At 47.2% G+C, this 25,283-nt stretch overlaps 1 protein-coding gene across 6 annotated transcripts in view; it reads right to left on the bottom strand.

The window, feature by feature from the left end:
• LOC135915709 (Na(+)/citrate cotransporter-like) overlaps positions 1 to 25,283 on the bottom strand; it is a 212,088-nt gene that overhangs the window by 173,376 nt on the left and 13,429 nt on the right. For 2 of the 6 annotated variants that reach the window (XM_065448849.2, XM_070528572.1), the window contains exon 1: positions 13,049 to 13,186. The exons of the other annotated variants lie outside the window; for them this stretch is intronic. The gene's annotated coding sequence lies outside the window, so the exon portion shown is untranslated. Of the gene's footprint in view, positions 1 to 13,048; positions 13,187 to 25,283 lie in introns of those variants that run through there. 6 annotated transcript variants of the gene reach the window in all.

Below are 25,283 nucleotides of genomic sequence, written 5' to 3'. Positions count from 1 at the left end.
TGCTCTTTTCTGGAGCAAATGTAATTTCGTGAGGTTTGCCTTGCTAGTGGTGCCCCAAACGAGGTTGCAGTATTGTAAAACTGAAAGCACTAGAGCATTGTAAAGTAATATTTTAATTTTAATAGGTAGAAAACATATCAAACGTGCTATTGTTCCCACAGAAGAAGATACCATTTTTACTCATTTGTTTCACATGATCGTTCCAGCTTAGGTCTTTAGAGAATGTTACACCTAATGTCGAGACCGTGTTAACAATTTCTAAATTATCTGTACCTATTCGCACGATAGCGAACGCTTCTCGAGCAGAACGGGACAGGCTCACAAGATACAACGACATCACCAGTGCATATTTGAACGCCAGAAGGATATACCCCCCGCCGAGTCCCAAATTGAACAGGAGCAGGCCGTCGCCTGGCGACAACTCCAGACAAACACGTTCCCTAATCCATTCCGTCTCAAACGCATCTTCCCAGATAAGCATCAGGACGACACGTGCAAATTGTGCCAGGAAGGACCAGCAACACTCAAACACATGCTGTGGGAGTGCAATGTAGTTATAGGAGGGATGGCAGTTACTCCGGAGACCCTGTCGTCGAGGTGGGCCGCCGCTCTGCGCAGCTCAGACCTCGGAATCCAGACGTGGGCAGTCCAGCAAGCCCGTGAGGCGGCGTTGAGGCAGGGCCTTGACGTTCCTCCATGGGAGACCTGAGCCCGGGTCGCGTTAAACCTTGCCGGACGTACAAGAAAGTTGTATCCATCCATCCATTTTCATTTTTATTGAACTTCTTAAGTTTTTGCCTCTTTGGGTATACACAACTTTTGTCTCGCTCGTATTTATTCGTAAACACTTTGCCCTCACGTCCGAACCTCTGCTTTGCCATTTCGACAACACCGTATCCACTCTTCTACTTACAGACGCTTGCGGCCACGCTATCGGCGCTGTTCTTTTCCAATGTCAACAAAGTTCCGAAGAACGGATGGTTACATACGCAAGTCGCACGCTAACAGCTGCAGACAAAAATCATACGATTGCCGAGCAAGAGTGTCTCGCCGTTGTTTGGCCCATCCAAAAATTTCGGCCTTATGTGCACGGCCACCAGTTTGCGCTCGTTACTGATCACCATGCCTTTGCTGGCGACGCTAAAGAATTTAACGGGACGTCTCGGTCATTGGATACTTCTTTTACAAGAATACGACTTTGACGTCACCTACAAGTCTGGAAAGAAACACCAGGATGCCGATGCTATTTCTTGTTGTCCTCTACCACCGCCTTTAACCGCTGCTTGCTTACCACCATCCATGAGCAAACTACAGGACGCGTCTTCTGCATTTCCTTTGCTGGCAGCTCTCGAACGGCTCCGATCCAGCCAATCTCACCCGTTTGCATCTTCCCAACGTAGTGACTCCTACTGCCACTCCGTTATGGAACGTATTCGCGGATAACACCCAACGCTCGGCTCCGTCGGCAGTTGAAGAACTTCAAGATCGAAAATTCGATGTTGTACCGTTGCGTGTTTCATCCCGAAGGACACCGTTGGGTTCCTGTCGTTCCCCGGTTACATCGGGCCCATATACTGGGGACATTTCATGAAAATCCCACTGCCGGTCACTTTGGTTTCCATAAAACCTATGAGCAAACCCGCAGCCGCTTCTCTTGGCCTGGATTTGCACCCAGCGTAGTGAAATACGTGGCTTCCTGTTCGCTCTGCCAACACCGCAAACGACTGACGTACCTCCGGCTGGACTGCTCCAACCTGTACCATGTCGTGAAGCTCCTTTCGCAGTCGTTGGTATCCACCTCTATGGAATGCTACCCTTATCCGCTGGCGGTAAACGATGGGTCGTCACAGCTGTAGACCACTTGACACGGTACGCTGATACAGCCGCGCTGTCTTCGGGATCCGCAGCGGAGGTTGCAGACTTTTTCTTGGAAGCCATCTTCTTACGGCACGGAGCCCCACGTGTCCTTTTGAGTGACCGCGGCAGGACCTTTCTGTCGAAACTTCTCGACGATGTGCTCCGTACGTTGTTATAAGTTGTTTATGGACGTTCTCCATCCATAAAATGACTTCCAGCTACCACCCTAAAACGAATGACCTCACTGAACGCTTTCATCGCACGCTGTCTCGCATGATGTCAATGTACATCAGCCCTGATCAAACCAATTGGGATGTCATTCTACCATCCGTCACTCTCACATACAACACGGCCGTCCAACGCACTAGGGGTTACTCGCCCTTTTTCCTTGTGTACGGTCGTCAACCGATTATCATCTTCAACATTTCTTTCTTCAGTGTCCCCGTACCCTCGGCCATATCAACGTGTGAGCAGTTCGTTTCGTGCATTACCCGGTGTCGCCAACGTGTCCACCTCAGCACCGACGCCATTCAACAAGACTGCGAAACTCGCTATGATTCATCCCGCCGTGTCGTGACCTTCCACCCTGGAGAGGAAGAGTTGCTGTGGACCTGTTCGCGCTCCTGGCTTATGAGAGAAATTTCAGTCCCGTTTTATCGGGCCCTACCCTGTTCGGGAACAGACTTCGCAAGTTTACTACCGTGTCACTCCCGTTGTTCCGCCTTTGGACGGCCGCTGCCATGCCACAGAGATTGTGCCTGTTTCGCGCTTAAAGCCTATCATACGACGTTCGCCGCTATAACCAGTGCCCAGGTTGACCGCTTCCACGCACGGAGGAAATTGTGTGAGCATTATATTACACTTCATCTTCTTCATCTGTATATATTCATCATCATAGCCAGCGTCAGCTTCTTCAGCGCGTTACCTTATATATATATATATATATATATATATATATATATATATATATATATATATATATATATATATATATACACACATATACATTGTTGCACTTCATGTAACTTCCAAGATTTGATCGCTGAAGTGACGGCGTTAAATGAGTATATACAAGACATCATAGTAGGAGGCAGTTCACTGTCACAGCCTGAGTCCTCTCGGTGGTGTAATCTTCCTTCGTGTAGTTGCGGCATACTTGGCTATCACTAGTACTGCTTCGGCTTTCCGGTGAAACCGCAGCCTCCCTCTCTCTTTTTCTTTTTCTGTGAGTTCGAGTATATGTGCTGCTCTGCATGACTGCTGTTGATGCTAATTTCGAGTGAATCCGGCTTGGCCTCATTTCAGTTACTGAGTGAATTATACAGTGTTCCCCAACTATCATGCACCAAGATTAAAAAAAGAGCAGTTGCGTTACTCAAAGAAAACCTAGTGCATGTTGTTTCCAGTGCGTCGTCATCATCATCATCATCATCGTCATCATCATAACCATCATCATCAGCCTGGTTACGCCCACTGCAGGGCAAAGGCCTCTCCCATACTTCTCCAACTACCCCGGTCATGTACTAATTGTAGCCATGTTGTCCCTACAAACGTCTTAATATCATCCGCCCACCTAACTTTCTGCCGCCCCCTGCTACGCTTCCCTTCCCTTGGAATCCAGTCCGCAACCCTTAATGACCATCGGTTATCTTCCCTCCTCATTACATGTCCGGCCCATGGCCATTTCTTTTTCTTGATTTCAACTAAGATGTCATTTACCCGCGTTTGTTCCCTCACCCAATCTGCTATTTTCTTATCCCTTAACGTTACACCCATCATTCTTTCCATAGCTCATTGCGTCGTCCTCAATTTCAGCAGAACCCTTTTCGTAAACCTCCAGGTTTCTGCCCCATACGTGAGTACTGGTAACACACACCTGTTATACACTTTTCTCTTGAGGGATAGTGGCAACCTGCTCTTCATGATTTTAGAATGCCTGCCAAACGCACCCCAGCCCATTCTTATTCTTCTGTTTATTTCAGTCTCATGATCCGGATCCGTGGTCACTACCTGCCCTAAGTAGATGTATTCCCTTACCACTTCCAGTGCCTCGCTACCTATCGTAATCTGCTGTTCTCTTCGGAGACTGTTAAACATTACTTTAGTTTTCTGCAGATTAATTTTCAGACCCACCGTTCTGCTTTGCCTCTCTAGGTCAGTGAGCATGCATTGCATTTGGTCTCCTGAGTAACTAAGCAAGGCAATATCATCAGCGAATCGCAAGTTGCTAAGGTATTCTCCATCAACTTTTATCCCCAATTCTTCCCACCCCAGGTCTCTGAATACCTCCTGTAAACATGCTGTGCATAGCATTGGAGAGATCGTATCTCCCTGTCTGACGCCTTTCTTTATTTGGATTTTGTTGCTTTCTTTATGGAGGACTATGGTGGCTTTGGAGCCGCTATAGATATCTTCCAGTATTTTTACATATGGCTCATCTACAGCCTGATTCTGTAATGCCTTCATGACTGCTGAGGTTTCGACTGAATCAAACGCTTTTTCGTAATCAATGAAGGCTATATATAAGGGTTGCTTATATTCCGCATATTTCTCTATCACCTGATTGATAGTGTGAATATGGTCTATTGTTGAGTAGCCTTTACGGAATCCTGCCTGGTCCTTTGGTTGACAGAAGCCTAAGGTATTCCTGATTCTATTTGCGATTACCTTACTAAATACTTTGTAGGCAATGGACAATAAGCTGATCGGTCTATAATTTCTCAAGTCTTTGGCGTCCCCTTTCTTATGGATTAGGATTATGTTAGCGTTCTTCCAAGATTCCGGTACGTTCGAGGCCATGAGGTATTGCGTATACAGGGTGGCCAGTTTTTCTAGAACAATCTGTCCACCATCCTTCAATAAATCTGCTGTTACCTGATCCTCCCCAGCTGCCTTCCCCCTTTGCATATCTCCCAAGGCTTTCTTTACTTCTTCCGGCGTTACCTTTGGGATTTCGAATTCCTCTAGACTATTTTCTCTTCCATTATCGTCGTGGGTGCCACTGGTACTGTATAAATCTCTATAGAAATCCTCAGCCACTTGTACTATCTCATCCATATCAGTAACGATATTGCCGGCTTTGTCTCTTAACGCATACATCTGATTCTTGCCGATTCCTAGTTTTTTCTTCGCTGCTTTTAGGCTTCCTCCGTTCCTGAGAGCATGTTCAGTTCTATCCATATTATAGTTCCGTATGTCAGCTGTCTTATGCTTGTTGATTAACATAGAAAGTTCTGCCAGTTCTGTTCTAGCTGTGGGGTTAGAGGCTTTCATACATTGGCGTTTCTTGATCAGATCTTTCGTCTCCTGCGATAGCTTACTGGTCTCCTGTCTGACGGAGTTACCACCGACTTCTATTGCGCACTCCTTAATGATGCCCATAAGATTGTCGTTCATTGCTTCAACACTAAGGTCCTCTTCCTGAGTTAAAGCCGAATACTTGTTCTGTACCTTGATCCGGAATTCTTCTAGTTTCCCTCTTACCGTTAACTCATTGATTGGCTTCTTATGTACCAGTTTCTTCTGTGCCTTCCTCAAGTGTAGGCTAATTCCAGTTCTTACCATCCTATGGTCACTGCGGCGCACCTTGCCGAGCACGTGCACATCTTGCATGATGCCAGGGTTAGCGCAGAGTATGAAGTGTATTTCATTTCTAGTCTCGTCATTTTGGCTCCCCCACGTCCACTTTCGGCTATCCCGCTTGCGGAAGAAGTTTTCATTATCCGCATATTATTCTGTTCTGCAAACTCTACTAATAACTCTCCCCTGCTATTCCTATAGCCTATGCCATATTCCCCCACTGACTTGTCTCCAGCCTGCTTCTTGCCTACCCTGGCATTGAAGTCGCCCATCAGTATAGTGTATTTATTTTCACTTTGCTCATCGCCGATTCAGCTTCTTCATAGAAGCTTTCGACTTTGTGGTCATCATGACTGGATGTAGGGGCGTAGACTTGTACTACCTTCAATTTTTACCTCTTGTTAAGTTTCACAACAATACCTGCCACCCTCTCGTTAATGGTATAGAATTCCTGTATGTTACCAACTATATCCTTATTAATCAGGAATCCGACTCTTAGTTCTCGTCTCTCCGCTAAGCCCAGGTAGCACAGTGCGTGCCCGCTTTTTAGCACTGTATATGCTTCTTTTGTCCTTCTAACCTCACTGAGCCCTATTATATCCCATTTACTACCCTCTAATTCCTTCAATAACATTGCTAGACTCGCCTTACTAGATAACGTTCTAACGTTAAACGTTGCCAGGTTCAGATTCCAATGGCGGCCTGTCCGGAGCCAGGTATTCTTAGCACCCTCTGCTGCGTCACACATCTGACCGCCGCCGTGGTCAGCTGCTTCGCGGCTGCTGGGGACTGAGGGCCGGGGTTTGATTGTTGTATTCATATAAGAGGTTGTGGCCAAGTACTGCACCAGGGTGGCCAATCCTGCTCTGGTGAGAGAGTGCGTTACCGGTTCTGGTCACCGGGATCAGGCCGCACTCCAGGCCTGTTTGTGCAATTTTCTTAACACACGGTTTTTTTTTGTATTTTCTGGTGGAGTATTGCGCGGCACCGGAATTTGAACTACGGTCCTCTTGCACGCGAGGCGGATACTCTATCGCCCCCGCAGGAGTTGTGCGCCTCATTTAACCTACAGTGGTGCCTTATTTGATCAGTCAAGGTGTACCAATCTGAGCTCGGTTATACCGCACGTATAGCACTTAGCTAGAGAACCTGGTATATATGACCTGCACATGTGTGGCCATACATAATAGAGGATATATATATATATATATTTTAGGAGGGTTCCCGTACAGTGATAAAATAAAAGGAAAGACATTAAAAAGGGGGAAGATAAAAGAAAGAAAAAGGAAGGAAAACAAGAAGAAAGGAAGGGAACAGGTGATTTGAACTCGTGACCCTTGGATGTTGCCCGGAAAGATAGCTCAGTCGGTTGGTTCGTCAAGCCCCAGGTTACTTTGAAGCACCATAGCTCCTGCCCCGAGCCTCATACTTACGTGGAAAGGGACTGATGATGTCCGTGATGGTCGATTGGTCGATTGACCGCGATAGTCGATGGTGGTTGGAAGGCATACTTTCTTGGAAAAATGGCCGCCCTGGAGCGTGGCAAGCTAGCCTGAGTAACTATCTCAAGGACTGCTGCTCACGAGGGCGAAATACCTTCGTGTAATTATATTCACCCTAATAAGACTCCTTTCGAAAAAAGAACGGCCCAGAGGGCTGTACTACGAGTGCTATGACTGATAATTTTCTACATATATATATATATATATATATATATATATATATATATATATATATATATATATATATATTCATTTCATCTATGGGATCGCATGCGAGCGCTGTTGCTTTGTCTCTGCGTATAGTAGTTAAGAGAGCCAGTTTAAGGGTGGAGAAGAAGAAGGGAAAGGAAAGTTTCTGAAGCATAATTGCAGCGCCGTGGTGTTAAAGCGCACCCGCGGTAGAGAAACGGGAGGCGATATAAGCGTGCGTGGCCATGATACGCACACGACAAACTGCCTTAAAATATTTACACTTGAGAGAAAGCTTCGTTAACAACCGTTAACATGGCAATCAGCCCTCGAATACGACGAGAGAAATTATTGAGACGTGGAAAATTCCCTTGAACTAAGTATGGTTTGCGAGACAAATGCTTGTAAGTGTTGAACTTTTTTAAAAGATGAGGGGAATATGCACTTACTGAGAGGACAGCGTCCGCACGAGACCACCACCAGGCACCTTACTGAGACTTGGAGGGCTTTGTGGCCGGAACAAAGCCTCCCTTCTCTGCCGGCCAAGCGCAGAAAACATGCGTTCCGATCGCTCAAGGCTATGTAGTCCAGTACGTAGTCCAAATCAAACTACACACAAGTGCAGGGAAATGGGAGAAACTACTGTCCAGCGACCGCTGCAATGACCAGCTAGGTCTAGTGCGCCGTGCACGAGGGAAAGCAGAGGCCAGCGGAGCCCTGGACTGAGGGCAGCCGACCTTGCGATAGAGGACGGATTAAGCACTGGGTGAAGACCTCTGGGGAAGACACAAGGAGGAAGACTACCCTGAAGAATCCGCCCCAGCCGCAGCAAAACAATTACTAGAGCTCAGTAAAGTTTTCACTCACTCACTCACTCACTCACTCACTCACTTACTCACTCACTCACTCACTCGCTCACTCACTCCAGTACAGGGGAGCAGCCGCCAGTAATTCTTTTGTTACAGAAATTTAATTCTACAATTGCAATTAATTATCTAACTCGAGAAGTACTGTCCGAATTTTGAAAGTGTCGATGAGGCATTTGTAGGCACCCCAAAATGACATCTAACAGCGGTGTTTTCAGTGACGTACTAATTGCGTACAATGTTTTCAGACTGGCAAAAAGACCTCCCGGAGTATGAAAAAATGCCACCTGAATGCGCTCGTACCCGCATCATAAAGCAGCGCCCTCACATAAGCTGATTAAAAGCAATTGCATCGCCTGTCGCAAACCCGAACAGACAGCGCCTCACCTTGATAATGGTACAGAAGGAGCACCAACATCAGGTTTCGCGGCTTTGCAGCTATTCCTTCCTCTCATTTCTACACCACACTTATTATCCGTCTCTAAACGCCGATGGATCACATTGATAACAAAAGCCCCTTGATAACGCGGCTGAAGCGCTGCTCTGGCCACGGACGAAACGCGAAAAGCAATGTAATAGGCATAGAATGTTTCAAAATCCCGCCTTTGTCCGCATCGCATTGAAAGAGTGCGCGCGAAGCTAAGTTTCGCGCCAGAAACTAGCTTCGGACCAAAGCCAAATTAATGTGACCGTTTTATTTTTCGTAACAGTGTATACGTGCTGGAAAAACAGGTTTGTGTCAAAAAAATAAAAACGAAATAAACAGAACGGGAAGTGACCAACGTGTAGAGAAAAGGCAAAACCGATGCGTTCAAGAAAGTAAATATACCCCTTCTAAATTTAAAAATTATGAGGTTTTACGTGCCAAAGCCACGATCTGGTTATGAGGCACGCCGTAGTGGGGGATTCCGGAAAGTTGTACCACCTGGGATTCTTTAAGTACACAGATGTTTTCGCATGCCGCCCCCATCGAAATGCGGCCGCCGTGGCCGGGAGTCGATCCCGTGACCTTGTACTTAGCAGCCCAACACCACCACTGTTAAGAAACCACGGTGGGTTACCGCGTCTAAATGAGCCGAATTGGTAATCAGGATCTCTGCACAAAAAAAATAGAGAGAAATAGATCAGATTTGACTGCAGTGTGTCCTTATTATCTATTCGTAAGCCCCGCTGAACACCAGGTGCTGCCTTGAAGACGTGTTCGAATAGGTCTCCTTCTGCAGCTATGCAGTATTGCGTCCACTTTATCATATCTTCAGTGGCTTTCTTGATGACCAACGCTGTAATTGCACGGCAGACATCCATTATCCTTGCCTTGAACTAATTTGATGCCCGTCTCGATCATGTAAGCATGATCTTTCACATAATTCCAAAGAAAGAAATCGAGTGGAGCAAGGGCAAGTGACCTAGCCGGTAAGGTTACAGGCGCCTGCCTTCCAATCTACTGCGCATCAATGTCGCATACAGCCAGTTTTCGGCTCGGCTGCTGCTGTGTGCTGGTGCCCCACCTCGCTGATACCAAAGAAGTGGAAGATGTGACAGCGGGACTCCGCTGAGAAACTCATCCACCACTCCTTTAAGGATTTCGTCCACGTAACGTTGCCCAGTCAGTGTGTGATCGAAGAAGGTGGGAAGGATTATAGCACCGGCGTAAAATCAGAGCCACACATTGAACGACCCCTGGTACAGGTGCCGAGTCTGCTTTACCCAGTGTGGATTGGAGTCACTGCAATAGTGTGTATTATGCAAATTTACATGGCCGCTTCCGCAAAAAATTGGCTTTATCTGTGCAAATGATGTTGCTCAAAAAATCCGGTGTCTCATCGTCGTTTGTGAAAAGCAAATTTGCGAAATCTAGAGGATTCTACTTGTCCTTATCTTCGAAGCATTGGTGCTGGTTAAGGTGGTACGGAAAAAAGGACGTCATTTAGAATCCTCCAAACTGATGACTACGAAATTGGTACCTGGCCGGCCACGATTCCCAAGCTAGCATGAGGGTTTGAGGCCATAAATACTAGAACATCCGTGCTTAGGCAAGGATTCAAAGATGGAGTCCTACGGCGCTGTTTCTTGAAGCTGCCGGTTTGTCTCAGGGTTTCATCACTTCTGATGATAGTCGATGCGTTTGGTCTACCGCCAAACGTCCATGACTGATCCATTTGCAGATGCCAAGTCAAGGATCCTGTTTACCTTCTGCTCATTAGAGAAAGACATGGCGACTAGGACGAAACAAAACACACCTCTAAACCTTTTCATTGGCATTGTCAATTCACTTTTGTGGTGATAGATTTTGTGGTAAAAAAAAATCCGTGCACTTTATCTACGCTTGGACAACAGCTATCGCAGCTTGTTTCCAACTAACACCAAACGCGACGTGTTACTTCAGGCGGGGTGCGGCAGATAGAGGACAAGCTCGATCATGATGTTTTTCTTTATTTCCTTTATTTCGTTCTGAATAACTCGGAGGGAGCCTGTTCGCGGGCGTTGCTTTATGATCTGGGGGGGTGGGGGGCGGTGGAACGCAGTCACGTGTCATTCTCCACATTTCGCGGGGTTTGCTTATGAGTCGGAAAAAAACTAGTATGCAATTGGTACATTGCTGAAAATACCGCAGTTAGATATCCCTTGGCTGTGCGTACAAATGCCTCATTGACACTTTGCTAATTAAGATACGACGTCGCGATTTAGATAATGATTTACAATAACCTAAATAAATCTCACTTATGAAAAACTTACTGGCAGCTACTCAACTGCACGGTAAACAATATGCACTAGGTTTTCTTCGCATAACGCATTGCTCTTCTTTTTTAAATCTTGGTGCATGATAGTTAACTGGGACGCCCTGTATATATTTATTACCTTTGCATGCAAGTAACGATGTTTCCATCGCCCAAAAATGTTGTAAATTATTAGGAATTTTTTCATCAGTCGTTAGCATTGCTTACTGCAAAGTGTCTCCTTCCTTCGTGCGTTGTTTTTTTTTTTTTGGCGCCTTGGTTCTCAGCATGTATAACCAATTCGCCCACCAGCACGTGTTCAGGGAAGGAAAAGCAATACTGAGACACATATCATTCATATGTATTTCACACGCCGTTGATAAAACACTCTGCCGAAGGGGTCATTGAAGCCTATAGGTTTTTTTAATGATCAAAAAAGCACGAAAAGTAATTAGTGTGAAAGCTGTATATGACTAACCTTCCGTAGTTTTTGGGGCGTCCGGCAACAGAAACGGACATTGCGATTTCTAACAAACCCATACGGCTGCAGTGCAGCGGCGCAGATGTCAAAATGCGGAACAGATTAAAACGCTCGAAGTGAACAATAACGTGACGTCAATGTTATCGCAGTATATAAACAGGAGATGTATCAGTGCTAAAAACAGCTGCGTTATCCATGGGGCAGACACGTATAGTTCGTTCACCGGAAGAACAACATGCGTACGTGGAGCGACGGAGGGAACAGCAACGAGAATGTAAACGGCGCCGGCCCGAAGCAATCACCGACGAAGAACCTTCCTGCAACCATTACACTCTGTGAAGTTGGAACGGCAGCGAAAGTGCTTTGCTTTTCGTTTGAGAGCTTTGACTGTCGTCAGCTATCGTTGCCATTCCTTCTTCACAGAGTGGAATGGTTGTCATTTTTTTAAGCGAGGTGAACATACAAAAACATATTCATTCTCTGGGCATAGGCTATCCATACTTTTAGAAATTATTTCTAATAGGCTACCTCCATCTCTTTAAAAATATACTAAACTTTGTCCTGTGTGCATATTTAAATATATTATATATGGGTATGGCGTTTACGGTGGAAATTTAAAACAATATTGAAGTGAGAAAATACCGATGAGGCAGCTGCCACTCGTGCTTCTAATGTACTTGTCCTCCTGTTGTCAGGATTTGCAGAAATAAAGCGAAATTATGAATTAAAAGCCGTTCACGTCCACGCCAGCAATGATGCAGTAAGCTATTAGCCCCCAAAAATTTTCTACTGAAAAGGTCGAGGAAAGTCAAAAGAAACCTCAAATGGTGTGGGTGACAAAGCTCTGGTAATGGCACTTCGGGTGTGTTTGTGGTGGGGCGGGGGGGGCGGGGGGGGGGAAGGCGAGGGGCTTTCGGCATCGCCGAGAGCGGGGGCTCGCCCCCTCCCCTTCGGAAAACTCCGGAGGGTGCTTGGACCCCGGAAGCACCGCCGCATACATACCGAACGCATACATACCGGGTGTTTCAGCGAACACTTTGAAATTTAAAGAAAATGCCTATAGAAGATAGCTTAATTCTATTCTATCAGCTGGTCTGCTCGAAGAGGTGGACATTATGTGCGGAAAAATATTGAAATATGTATTCTACTACTTAACAAAAAGTGACTGCTTATGTTTTCATCTAATTCTCTTATGGCACATATTGCAATTTACAAATTCGAGCCAGGGAGTCCACTTAGAATGAATTCTCAGGAGGACACCAGTTTCGACATATTATATCCCCGAAATTTCCGGAGAAATGCATTGCGTTCCGTTTACTTTTCTGCTTCAATGCATAAAACAACATTTTGTTAGGAAAGTCAGTGAAACGACAGTGAATTTTTACTGCAAGGTTGACGGCGCATACCTCGTAAATGGTGTCACCCACACAATTATTTTCAAGTGAATATTCCTTGCAGTCTCACTTGCGGGAATTTGTAAATTGAAATGTGTGCCGCAAGGTTAATAGTTAAGAATAATGAGAGAATTTTTTTAATCAGTCGATTAGGCATTTTAATTTGTTGAGCAAGTAATGTCTGCTTCCTGTAGACCAGCTCATGGACTAGAATTGTGCTATTTTCCACAAGCAATTTTTTTTTAATTTAATGTGTTCGCGGAATTACCCTGTATCATTTTAATAGCATTGGTTGGAGCTGACTGATTTCAAAGCAAGCGGCATCTCGCTGTAACTCTAGATCAAGATTGAGGACCTCGGGCAAGAACTGTACTTCGCTTTCGAAATTCCTACGGTGACGTTCTTCAGAGAGCAAAGGTATAATAGACATGCGTGATTCACCTGCTGACGCCAGCGTGCGTACCTGTACGGTCAAGTTGTCAGCGGAGTGCTTCTAGAGAAACGTCTTTTCCGGGCTTGTGAGGACTGAGGAAGGCACGCTGCAATTTCGGAGGGCAATATCACTGCCTAGTGCGTGTGCGAGCAAACCAGCATGGAAGAGTGCCGCTGTTCTTCTTCCTCATCGTCAGCCCCTTCCGCCGCATTCAGCCTCCTGTTCTAGCAGCAAGTCTCGATGATGTGAACAGTGATTACAGGACGACTGATGGTGGCGCTTGTCAAACAATGATTAAGTATCGCGGACCCAGAGGGTCAACCCCTTCGGGTGTGGTTGACACCCGAAGGTAAGAAACACTTCTGTGGTTGCGCCTTCTTTAATTATTGTGTCGTATCAACTTGTCGAAATGACCTTTTTCCCGCATGACGCAGTGAATTATTTCTGTAAAACGCAGTCACTTCGGTTGTGACAGTAGTAGAGAGAGAGAGAAAAACTTAATTATATTTTTAATAAATAAATAAAATGATACGGGATGCAGAGAGGCCGGCTTGAGGTGCATTCCTCTATCCTGTTACCTTGCGCTAGGGTGAGGGGAAGAGAGAAAAAAAGAGGAGCATGATGGGGGAAGATAACGACAGAAGGCGGATGAAAAACAGGTAACAAGCAATAAGTCCTCATCAAAGCACAGAGTCCAGACCCGCACTTTTAAAAGAAGTCAAGTATAAGGCCACGGCTTGAAAACTCGATTTAACGTCTTGAGAAGGCCTAAAATAACGTACTGCGACAAGGGTGGGCTGTCTAGGTGCACAAGGTTATTACTCAACTCCTGTATTACTCAACACAGCTGGCTCCGACGCCAGTCACATGCCAGCATTCCCATGCTGTCCTTCACTCTGTGAAGGCGCTTACGGCATTGTTGGCACACTACCCGTATGTGTGGCGATTTCGGTGAGTTCTGTCGTGCGCGCCGATGGGTAGTTGCCACAATTCTTCATAAACGTACCTTAATCGTGACAAAAAGTGTGCCGAGTGTGAAATCAGGCTTTCGCCTTAACGTTTTACACGCGGGCACTTGCTTCATTTTTTTCCGATTTTAACGTCCGCGCGCTCACCGGGACGCAGCCAGTAAATGGAATAAATCAGATATGTAAGGCTCGCGCAGTGCAATATACACGGACAAAGCAGTAAACCTATCGTTACAGCCCCAAGGAGAATGTGTTGTAGTTTGGCCTTTCAGCAATCGCAGCACCTGCGACATATAAAATTCGGTTTCAACGGAACTCGTTTTGGCAGACTTCGAGATAGAGAGAAGACAGTTCGTCAAAGCGAAGATTGTGAAGTTGTTTGGAAATAAGCTTCTTTTCTAGTACGAGAGCACGTGAGAGCTCGTAAGCTTGGTTTGCTGTGTCCATTCCGTCACTGCACTGCGTCAAGCCGCCTGATCCTCAGCTCCATACTAGGCGAAGAAAAATAAATATTTGCCCGCCGCTGTGGCTGTAATTCATGCACCTGCCACAATGCGCAATTAAAGGAGTACTGACACAAAAATTTGAAGTCGAGATAACTTGTGAGATCGATTTAGTGGGTCACACACACATCGTGTGTAAAATATCAGCGGCGAATATCGCTTAGAACATATTTAAAATCAATATTAAAGTACGTGCGCGCAGCCAATCGTAAAACAGAGCACCTCGCGACATTGACATCACCCGGGTCTGTAAATAGCCAAGAAAACGCTACGTCATGTGGCTACGTCACGAATTTTCGTTGGCTACCATGCGGCTTATTCGGGACACACGGTGCGTGCATCCGAAAGATTGAGCGGCGCGTAAGCTCCGCCCAGATCCAGCCCTCCAGCTTGACTTCAGAGCCACGTCGAGAAACGCAATATAAACAACTCTCTACAACACTGCGTCGCTTTACGTGAACACTGCCAATAACGTTATGCCCCTGCGAGTGACAGAACACTTCACGACGGCGCGTCGTCCACTGACGACTCCGCTAACAGCCAGCGATAGGGCCGGTAGGCCTAGCTAGGCAGACGCCGCGGCCGACGGCGCTTACGATCCAACCCGAGCTCGTCGAAGAGCGCTTATGTTTGCCAAAACAATTAACACTGTACACTTAGGTCGCCCGTAATTAAATACAATTGGTTTACTCGACGCAGTCGTTGCGAAGGGCAAACGTGCAAGCAAAGCGAGCAGCCTCGCTCAGACGGTCGGTGTGTGCTGTCTGCCCGCAAAATGCCCTCGCGTCGCGTCTCCTGATCTCGCCAGTAGCTTAGTCCTAGTGTACTAGGCGTTGCTTTGAATAACAGGCACACGTCGAGATAATTTTACTGAACTGGTAACTATTTCGTGTCGGAAACAAACTGCAGCAGGCAAGGAAAAAAAAAACACTGCGAGAAACCGGCCAGCCAGCGCCGCCTCCGTGGAGGGAACGTCACATGCCAGCCGCGCTGTCATTGGCTGCGGCCAGACGACGGTGCGGTTGTCGGACGCGTCGGACGATGAAAATCTGCCCGGTTTGTCGCACGCCGGACGTCCGATTCGGCGCTTCGGCACGGCACAACACCTCGATTCCGGCTGCCGTTCCGGCGCGTCGGACGCCGGATCGGACACCAAATCGGACCGTGTGTCTCCCGCTTCATCGTGTGCCGGAGCATGCGGCGCCGCACGTCGGATCGGACGCCGAATCGTACTGTACGTGTGTCTCCTGCAGTGCTCGCCGTCGCCGGCCGCAATATCCGAGTCGCTGCTCTCCAGTGGGTCAAATTGAAAGTGATTGGCCACGTAATACGGCGGCGACTCCCACATGCAGGAAATCGTCGCCGCTGGACGACGACGACGATGATGGCGAGGACATGGCAAACCACGTGCAGGCGTAGCAGACGACTAGCAACACGAAGCTCGCGTACCGGCGCGCCGCACGCTGGCTGCGCGGCAGAGCATACGTCATGGCTTTTTGCGAACACGTGACCACTTTGTTTACACACCCGGTGAACCGTTTCGTTGCTCTCTGAAACCGAAACTGGGACTGGTCGCTACAAAAAAGACTTCAGATAATTACCTGTCGCGCTCTGAAGTAAATGAGGTCTCGTGCCGTGATTACTGGGTCATTAACTACTTATTAAAGCAGAAAAAACCACATGGATTTTTTTTGTGTCAGTACTCCTTTAAGGGACAGTCGCACCCACCACTGAGCTGCGGGCGAGTTGTGCCTGGTTTCGTGCGAAACACAGACTCCGAGAGTGGTGACGTCAGCGCATGTATTTCAGAGGCTACAGCAGGCCACCAAAGACGACGCTGGGTCCATTGCAAAGAAGCAGTTGTTCTTGAGAAGATGAAAGTGTCCGCTGTGAGAGCGTGCTTCTGTAGCTGTAAATGCATTCAGGGCCGGGCGAATCACTGAACTTTGCTGATTTCTTGTGTCCGTGGCCCTAATCGTAGCTGTAGAACGGCGTTCAGCGCAGCTGAGCATCTCGCAGTTTTGAGCGCTGACTGCGATAGCCCGCCGGTGCCCCAAATAGCTCGTTCATAATTCTGCGGCCTGATGGAGCGTAAATGGCCACTTATCTCTAAATCACGTGCGCTCCAGATCCTACGTGTAATAGCTATATGTCGTACCTGGAGGGAGATCAGAAAGTGCTCGGCGTCTGATCTGGATTGCAAGACTGCCGGCACCCAAGAGGTTACGTATATGGCGTCGTCCGCACATAAATTTGTGCGGCACACTCAGCCGCGCCACGTCTTACAAATAGGTTGCATGTTTCTAATGGCGTCAGTTATCTTGTTGCCACCGCTTTTGTCTTAGCAACGTAGCAGCGGCGCTCAATCTCAGGTTAATTGCAGCTAGTCGCATCGACCGCAATAGATATACAGGGTGTTTCCCGTCACCTAAACCAAGCATTTAAAAAAAGAAAGTGTGTAACCGCAGCTGGGTGAAACCAACGACATATAGTTTTCCGTCATGTGGTGCTCCTTACCCTATTTTTTATTCCCCTTAATTAGCCGATGAACTAAGATCGATTATGCATAATTTGTAATATTCATTTAATGGCCAAGTACGTTTCGTTACGTTGAAGAGAGGATTCAGGAAAGACCGATACAATTTTTTGTGGCAAGGTACATAATGAGTCGTGAGTTTTTTTTCGGCGTTTAAAGAGAGCCCGCGAAATATGAAATAAGCCCACCTGACTGCGCTCATGCGCTATTGTATTGCAGCGCTCTCAGCCGTGCTTCGAGCGAAATAACAGCGCGTGGGCCGCGGCGCAGTGAGCGGCCGCGGCTCTAGGCGTCGCCTTCACAGTGCGTCAGCATTGACGGTGGCACATGGAAAGGAAGCGCCGTCATCCCTGATAAGCGATAGGCTAGAAGCATGGTTGAGAGCGCTGCCATACGATAGCGCACGAGTGTAGTCACGTGGCTTTATTTCGTATTTCACGGGCTTTCTTTAAACACCGAAAGATGTCGCCATGCAGCATGTACGTTGCCACAAAAAACTGGATCGATCGTTTCTGAACCTCCTCTACAGCGTGAGGAAACGTACTTGGCCGTTAAGTGATTATTAAAAAGTTTGAATAATTGATATCATTTGATTACCTATTTCACCGGAATATAAGAAATATTTTGAGGAGTGCCGCATGACGGTAAATCATATGCGGTTGGTTTCACCCAGTGGCGGTTAAGCACTTATTTAAGGTCCTTGGTTCAAGTTGCGTGAAACACCCAGTGTATTGTGGTGTGCACTTTGTTTCGTCATGCCATTGCTTTTGCTTGGGTCGGGGCGTACACTCATCTGCAAAGCTTTCCGGAATCTACAATTCGTGGCGGTTGACGCAGAACAAGGGACCTTACGCAAAACTGTATTGCTGCGCCGTCTACCGTCACACAGCGTAGTGGCGAGGCGGCGCAAAGCGCGCCTGGCGCTAAAGTTGCTAGAGTGCTGGGAGCCTTGACTGCCTTGACGCCGCACTCTGCGACTGTAGACGGTGCAGCAATGGAGTTTTTCGTCGCTCCGCCACGCATTGCAGATCCCGCAAGCTCTTGCGGCTGACTGTACATCTTACTGCATGACCAAGTTTGACTTAATAAAGGTCGGCGCATGCGACAACCTACGGCCAAATAATTATCTAGAGTGGCTTGAGTGTGAGTAGGAATTCCAATTGTTCCGCAATTTTTGGTGCCCACAAGATGCTTGCCATTTGGGTTACTACCCAATGCGCAGACATAACAAAAACTACTACAACTGTACTTTGTCAACAGCCCCGCTTATCGGATGGAACTTATTGGAACGAGCTGAGAGTCTTTAGAAGGCGAGTGGGTGGTAGTTCTATGGCGTCGCTAGTGATGTGTGCATCCAAATGCGACGTCTTTGCGAATTCAAATGAACTGAATCACGCGAAGCGGCTATATATGACAACTGAATTGCAGCTGCAGCTAAATGGCATGTTTTCGATTCACAGAAGGAACCAGAATGAACCGGACCAGCGCAAGAAGCAGGAACGCATACGAAGTCGTCTGGCGGCACGCCAGCCAACGCGATATCTGACCCGTCCTCGCGCCTTTTTTTTTTTAGCGCTGCTTATTTCGAGCTTCGCCAGCCCGCGACTTTTTGTATCTCATTTCATGCCTGTCTCCACGTTAGCCTTGACATACAAAAGTACTGGAAACTGAGGGACTCATTTAAAGCTGCAAGCGTCTTCCAGAACTACGTTCGCTGAAATCCCCTTTGAAGCCCAGGCTTCGTGCGTCGCTGCTAGCCACGTGCGTAAGCAGCCAAGAGAAACGAAAATGTTTTGCCAAGTTTCGGTCGGACGTCGAGGCAAGACGAATTCCTTAACGCGAAGCGTTCGACTATGCACGCTTAACACAGACGTGTTCCACGCATCAGTGATCCTTAGTTATGCTGACGAAAAACGCAAACACAAATTCGATGGCAGTGATGAGACTCATTTCTGGATACATCGCAACATGATACCATGGACCGTAGCTCATTCTGTTTTCTTCATATTCGCCCGCTTCGTTAAGCGCCAGGCATCATCCTCCCATTTTGCACCCATGATATTTTTTTATATCTACGAGATTCTTGCAAAAGAGTGCCAACGTCTTACCCGTTTGCGCACAAACGGTTCACAAGAACACTCGACAGACCATCATCGCCAATAGGTCGCGTATGACCCTTCAGGCAATAGTGTGGCTCTGGACGTCCATAAGGATACGTGTTTTAATGCGATAGCGTTAAGGGTCCCGCGTCGCAGAAAGTCCGGCGTCGGCGCCCCGCGTCGACCATCGTTTCGGCAAAAAATGACTCCGAACCACGCGAACCCAACCACGCATTCCAAACCACGCAGACCCTACGTCTAGGGAAACGAAGCTACTGAACTAATTGAACTTCTCAAAGTAAAATACGTCAGAAAAATCGTAAAGTACGACTTACACACAAGCTACAAATATGGTAGCGTTGGATTGTAATTTGAATATACGAGAAAACATATATCTGTTACACGAAAACTAATAAAACCTTCCCATCGTTTCTACCATACATAGACAGGCCACGGCATCCGAGATTTCCGCACGCCGCCACTCGCAAATCTCGGACGCCACGGAGCGGCGCGCCCAGTTCTTTGCAACACATCCAAATGGCGTTCACCTCCGCCGTATCGCGTCTTACGGTCTCATTTGGCGATTTGTGGCGATGTTTGGGGCGCACGTACGTGCTTTGCTCGGGCTCCGTGGCGGCGATGAAAAAAATTTTTTTTTCTTCATGCTTTCAGTTTGCTTATGTGTTTGATTTGCTGATATTTTAGCCTTTAAATGGTAATTGGTTAGTTTTCTTTTTTTTGCGTTTTTCGTATACGCGGGTGTGTTTCGTGTATATTTGGTATTGCCGGATAGTCAGAGCGCCATTTCGTTCCACGTGTTTCAACAAATGCAGCTGCGTGGGACGTTAAGTCTTAACTAGAAGTTTGAAAGTGGCTGAGCTATTATATATTACTGGTTTGAGTGTGTGTGTGAATTGGTGTAGGGAATACTGCTTTCGTAGGACAGTGAGAGCATGGGTGCGTGTTTGAACACGTGCGAACACGTGTCATACCTTAAGTCTGTGCAGCATTTATTGCTTGTAAAACATTGTTGATAATTACTTTGCGGCATTTTAAGGATTCAGATTCTTTGTGTATCGGCCTTTGCTTGAACGAACGGGCTGAGAAATCTTCGGTGTTTGCTTAGAGCAAGCTAAGTGCAACACATGGCGATTAGATTGGATTGGAGAAACTTTATTTATGCCTGCAGTTGGGCGCTCGCGCGCCCCGACGAGGGCCTACGTCATCCTCCAAGTTGCCGTTACTCGGCGCGGGTCTCCACTCGCCGTTGCCGGTTCGCTGGGTCCGTGCCTTTCGAGCGCCTCGACGACCTCCTGGACGGCCCAGAGCTGATCGTCTCGGTCGTAGCTCTTCGCAGCTGCCTCGAGCCGTGGTGGGAGTGTTCTTGATTTAGCGTCCTCTGGATATTTAATGCAGTCCCACAAGATGTGCGTGTAGTCTGCGGTCTCCCTCCGGCAGACTCTGCACATATCTGTCGGATATGTCTCGTGGTACATGCGATTCATCAGTTTCGGGCTCGGTAGCGATCCGGTCTGGAGCTGTCTCAGTACTACCGCCTCCGCTCGACTCAGTCTCGGGTGCGGGGGTGGAAGAGTCCTGCGAGCCAAGTGGTTGATTTCATTGTAATCCGTCATGCGGTCCTTGGTTCCGAACCACGTCGGACGGTCTGTCGCCGAGGCGCGGTTGGTTAGCGCTCGCGCCGCGGCGTGTGCCGTCTCATTATGGTTCTCATTGCGTTCCGACGCGTCGCCCGCGTGCGCCGGGAGCCACTTGAGTCGTACTTTTCGTTCTTCTAGTTGGACCGCTCGCAGTACGCGCTCAGCCTCCCTGCAGATTTGGCCTTTGGCGAAGTTTCGCACCGCCTGTCTTGAGTCACTCAGCACCGTGTGGCAGTCTGCGTCAGCGATGGCCAGGGCGATGGCTACCTCCTCCACTTGTTCCGCTCCGGCGCTTCTCACGCTCGCTGCCGTCCTCGTGGCGCCGGTTGACGCCTCTATGACGACCGCTGCGATGGCGTTCCGTTGGTATTCGGCCGCGTCCACGTACCGCGCGTGTTCGTCGTTGGCATGCTGGTCGATGAGAGCCTTGGCCCTCGCCGCTCTTCTTCCCTTGTTGAACTCGGGATTCATGTTCCATGTTCATGTTCCAACACATGGCGAGAAAGATGGTAAAGCGTGCAGTGTGCGGGTGTGGCTCTAGGGTAGACGAGGGGACGGATGAGAATGGAGAAGAAATCGAGTCAATCGGTATACACTGTGATGGCGACGCTAGGCTAGAGAAAATGCAGTATTCCCAGGATGAGCTTGTTTGTGAAACAGGTCGAGGAGCTCAAGAACTAGCTAAATATGGATCGTCACGAACGGAAGGCGGTGGAAAAAACGACTTCAAGCAGCCGAAGAAAAGGTGAACAAGGTCGCCATCGTGAACGAGTATAGTCGTGACAATAGTACGCAGCCCCCCGACGTGACAGTAGAAGGAATGTCAGCAAAGCACGGGGAATGCGTGCAACGTCTGGAGGCGGTTGCTCGAAACAGCTGCGCCCACCTTGAGGCGGCCGCAAAGGAAAAGCAACATCGCAGGTCTCAATTCCCTTTGTCAAGTTCGAATCACACGGGAAAGGAAAACAAAGGGAAGCAGGAAGAGGGAATCGGAAGTAGGAAAGAGTGAAAGGGTGATTATCACCGGCAACTCAAACCTGGCTAGGTGCTCAAAAGCAATTGTGAAGAGGGTGAAAGTCGATAAAGGAGTTGTGGTAGGGACATTTCCCGGGCGGGCATTGGGCGCTGTCATAGAGCGCGCAAAAGCAAAGCTCGAGGGAAATGCCCACGTGCGCAACTTGTCATAGTAGCAGATGGGCTGAATGACGCCGTAAGCACGAAAGGGACATGATTAGCCCAGCTCTTGGCGAAGGCGGTGGACGACTTGCGCGAGGTGTCCCCTCAGGTACAGATGGTGGAGTGCACGCTGCCGGATGTGCCTGTATGTGACAGACAGACAGACAGACAAGAAACTTTAATTGTATGTGACAGGAACGTACAAGCAGCCATCGTGGCTGATAATGAGACTAGTTGGACAACGAGCCGAGAGAAAGGTATCGAGGTTGCAGAAGTAAACAGGGAAGTGAGAAGGCGTGGTTGTTTTCAACGAGACGGGATCCACTTCAATCCCAGGCTTGGAGGAGAATTGGGCTGACGACTTGCTGGTCGCGCGCTTGCTTTTTGAAGGGCCCACGGGCGCTCAAGAGGCCAGTGTAGGTAGGAACCTCAGAATAGCAACGCCGTCAATAGCAGAAAAAGGAGGAAAACAAGAGAGCTTGTCATGCGGTAGGACACATAAACGTGCAGGGCGGAAAATAAAGGAAAAGTGGGTAGAGATTGAGGTGCAGTTAAATAGAGAACAAATAGGGGTATATGCGGTTACAGAAACTCAACTTAGATGCTCGGAAGAGCCGCCTGTGATTGAGAATTATGTTTGGGAAACGTGCAACAGAACTAAATTGGAAAGAAATAGAGGAGAAGTCGGAATGCTCATCCATAAGGGAGCCAAATGGAAAAGAGTAAATTCAATATGTCAAGAGTATTTTCGGTTATCCTGTACTATGAGTGGAAAGAAAACTTGGCCTGGCGTGGCGTATTAGTGGGCTGGAAATAATTGCAAACCGTATCAAGAGTTAGTGAAATGCATAAATGCTGGTGTTAAGTGTTTCGGGAATGATGCAGAAATTATTCTATTAGGTGAGATGAATGCCTCCATACAGGATCTAGATGGCTATACAGACAACAACGGGAAGTCAATGCTAGATCTTTGTGAGCAACATAATCCCGTTATCGTGAATACAGGGCTTCAGTGTGTCGGGCAGTCCCCATGGGTATTGGGAAACCGTCAATCAACCATTTATTACTGTCAGATGACAGAAGAAATTCATGATAAGCTGAGACAAAGGGTCATTAACGAGGAAGAGTATAGCAGCGTAGGGAGTGACCATAAACTCATCATTTTGAAAATGGAATATGTGGTTGGGAAAGAGAGCAAAAAGCACCAAGTGGCCAGTCCAAATTTGAACGCTGAACAAATAAGAAATATAGTCACAAGAGTCGAGGAAGTACTTGGCAAAGGGCCATGCAAAGAGTGGGGATACAATAAGCTTTTAAGGATAATAACGACAGAAATGGGGAAAGAGAAGCAACATGCTCGTTGTAAAGGAACAAAGAAACCGAAAAGCTGGTGGAACAGGGACATACGAGAAGCGGTCGCCGAACGACAGAAAGCATCCTGAGAGCACAGGTGGGCAAAAAAAAAGCTCAGTTACCGCAGGATGAAGCAGACAGAAAATGGGAAATACACCTGGAGAAAAAATGTATGCTTCAAATACTGGTGCAAGCAAAGATAAAAGGTAAAAGTGAACATTGGTTGTCAGAAATACGTGAGAAAAAAAAAGGCCGCACCTAAAATATATTGGAACCACATAAATTTATTAGGCAGGAAGTCAACAACAACACAACATATCCTAGACGAAGATGGAAACTGGAAGGGGACGCGGCAATTAAATGCATCCGAAAAATAACAACCGAACCTTTCCACGGCAATGACGAGGTTGTATTTTAGGGGAAAAATGAAAGAGAACCAGATGTAAAGGGGCTCATGCTGATAAATTTCAACTCCAAGAAAGCCGAAGAGAAAATTTCTAAGCGCACAGCCACAGGGCTAGACGAGGTTCCCCTTAGGCTGTATAATGAACCAGGGCCAAAAAAAAAAGGAAGCTCTGTTGGAAACAATAGAAAAAGCTTTAAAATATAGACGAATACAAAAAAGTTGGTGCCAAGGTAGAAATAATTTAATTTATAGAGGTAAGGGGGAGATAGAATTCACTCATATAGACCGTTGACCATATTACTTCGGTAATATACAGGTCAGCAATGCAGGCAATCAAATTAAAGCCGCAAGCACTGGCAGAGAAAAATCGCATTTTCGGAGAACTTCAGGATGGCTTCAGAATAGGTAGGCGTCTGGATGATAACTTATTTGTTCTTACTCAGTGTATTGAAATATCAAGAGTAGAAAGCAGACCTTTACATGTGGCCTTTTTAGACATTACAACAGCGTATGACAACGGAGACCGCAAGATTATGTGGGACATTCTGGAAGGGGAAGGCTTAGGCGACGATTGTATATAGCTTTTGAAAGAGATTTACCAAGAAAATACCCTTTGCGTTGAATGGTAAGCGACGGGTAGCGACGAGAAAGTTGATATCAACAAGGGACTGAGGCAGGGGTGCCCTTTAACCCCACCGCTGTTCATGCTGTACATGGTGAGGATTGAAAGGGGGCATGAGGGAAGTAATATCGGTTTTAATCTCTCATACAAACAGGCGGGTACAGTAGTAGAGCAGTAGCTTCCAGGTTGCTTTTATGTGGACGACCTTGTGTTGCTAGCTAACAAGCGAAGTGATATGCAACGTCTGGCTAATATCTGTGAACAGGAAGTTGAGAATTTAGATCTGAAATTTAGCATTAAAAATCAGATATTATGATATTCAATGAAAACAGTGAACAGAGAGTCCCAATACAGGGCCAGGAAATACATCGCGTGAAAGAATATAAATACCTTGGTACATGAATAAACGAAAGCAATAGATATAAGAATACACTGTAAAAAATAATAACACTAAAGGGGAAGAGAAAAGCAGCCCTAATGAGACACACAGCGCTATGGGGATACAATAGGTATGAGGTGCTCCGGGGTATGTGTAGAAGTGTAAGGTTTCCAGGACTCGCATTTCGAAGTGCGGCTGTTTGCTGGAAATCAAGGGGTACAATCAGGAATAGATGGGAACCAAAGGTCAGTGGGACGTCTATCATTGGGCAGTCACGGGAAGACTACAAGTGAAGCTGTGCAGGGGTGATATGGGCTGGACTAGTTTTTAATTGAGGAGAGCTCACAGTAAAATTGATTATGAAGAACAACTGAGACATATGGAAGAAATAAATAGGCTGGGAGGGTGTTGAGGTATTTGTACAGGAAAAACAATGATTCCCATTGGAGCACAAGAACTAGGAAGCTTACAAGGAAGTACGCGGCTTGTAGGGTGGGCAACACAGCAACAAATTAAGCACGTCAAGCGGATAATCAGAGATGCTGAGATGATCTCAAGGGTGGCG

This window comes from Dermacentor albipictus, unplaced genomic scaffold (assembly GCF_038994185.2).
Source record: "Dermacentor albipictus isolate Rhodes 1998 colony unplaced genomic scaffold, USDA_Dalb.pri_finalv2 scaffold_13, whole genome shotgun sequence".
NCBI classification, from domain to species: domain Eukaryota; kingdom Metazoa; phylum Arthropoda; class Arachnida; order Ixodida; family Ixodidae; genus Dermacentor; species Dermacentor albipictus.
This window is presented reverse-complemented; position numbering and strand designations above follow the sequence as displayed.